This window comes from Moschus berezovskii, chromosome 18 (assembly GCF_049115385.1).
Source record: "Moschus berezovskii isolate FMDL1 chromosome 18, NW_MosBer_1.0, whole genome shotgun sequence".
Classification (NCBI taxonomy): Eukaryota; Metazoa; Chordata; class Mammalia; order Artiodactyla; family Moschidae; genus Moschus; species Moschus berezovskii.
In genome coordinates, this window is record NC_142477.1 from 69,723,379 (window position 1) to 69,724,933 (window position 1,555).

At 47.0% G+C, this 1,555-nt stretch overlaps 1 non-coding gene across 1 annotated transcript; it reads left to right on the top strand.

Moving 5' to 3' along the window:
* Positions 1 to 580: 580 nt before the first annotated feature.
* Positions 581 to 686, top strand: LOC129553453 (U6 spliceosomal RNA). The gene has a single exon (XR_008685476.1). It is a non-coding gene; the product is annotated as a U6 spliceosomal RNA (small nuclear RNA).
* The last annotated feature ends 869 nt before the right edge of the window (positions 687 to 1,555 follow it).

Below are 1,555 nucleotides of genomic sequence, written 5' to 3' on the forward strand. Positions count from 1 at the left end.
GCATATCACCCCAACCTCTGCCTCTATTGCCACATGGCCTTCTCCCCGTGTCTCTCCTCCTGTTCTTACAAGGATCAGTTTCATTAATCTGCCTGGACTGCTATAACAAAATATGATAACTGTATGGCTTAAGCAACAGTCATTTTCCCCCCTCACAGTTCTGTCTATAAGAGCTAGAAGGCCAAGATCAAGGTGTAAGCTGATTTGGAAGTTCATGAATGTGAGTGTTCCTCTCACATTCCCCTAAACAAACAATAATCTCTTATGTGTTTAAATGAAATAAAGCAAAATGTCTTTATAAGGCATACCAGAAAAAGAAAGCTCAGTGTATCCCTTAAGAATCCATCCTATTCAGTCATCTATCCCATCAGTTCTCAATGTGCGATTTAAGGACCATTTAACCCAATCACCGACTCGATGGACATGAGTTTGAGTGAACTCCGGGAGTTGGTGATGGACAGGGAGGCCTGGCGTGCTGTGATTCATGGGGTCGCAAAGAGTCGGACACGACTGAGCGACTGAACTGAACTGAACCCAACACAGCTTTGGGAGGGGCTGATTAAAAATGTAGGTTACATGCTTGCTTCTGCAAAAAATATACTAAAATTGGAATGATACAGGGAAGGCCTGGGGCATGGCCCCTGCCCAAGGATGACATGCAGATTTGTGAAGGGTTCCATATATATATATTTTTTTTAAATGCAGATTATTAAACATAGTATAAAGTGAGAGATTTTTCTGGAAGGAGATTTCTCCAGGTGAGAAAAATGACTGTCTAAGTGAATCTTATTTTCTATCTCTATCACCAAATCTCAGACATTTCCAGAGTTATATCTCCTGCCTTTGCCATGCCTGGCCTCCTGGAGCACCCAGTCCCTCCTCAGTTCAGCCTGGGTGCAGTAAAGCCCCTTTCTTGAGAGTCTCCTCATGCAGCTAAGGCAGGCTGGCATTCAAAAATAACTTGGCTGAATATGATGGGAAACCAAAAGAAAATATAGGCAACACAATAATAGTCCCTAGGCTTTCAGGGTATAGAGAGAATTCTGAGTCAACGTCGACAGCAAAGGAAGGACTAGAGCCCCGTCAGAAACACCGGCCTCCCCTGCTCCCTGGAGAGCTCTGCCAGGTGGCCTCAGGCCACAGCTTGATTTCTAACCTCCAGGAGCTGGCCCTTCCCTGCCAAACTGGAGTTTCTAAAGACTAACCAGGGGCCTCCCTGGTGGCTTTGTGGTAAAGAATCCGCCTGCCAATGCAAGAGACTCAGGTTCAAACCCCAGTTCAGGAAGATCCCACATGCCACGGAACAACTAAGCCCATGCGCCACTATTGAGCCTGTGCTCCAGAGCCAGAGGTCCACAGCTACTGAGACCTGACCACCCTAGAGCCTGCGCGCCGCAGCTGGAGAGGCTACTGCAGGGAGGAACCCGCACACTGCAGCGAAGGGTAGCCCCCGCTTTCTGCATGCAACTAGAGAAGAGCCCACGCAGCAGCAAAGACTCAGCACAGCCAAAGACAAATCAACAAATAAAAACAAATAAACAGTACCCAGAAGTCA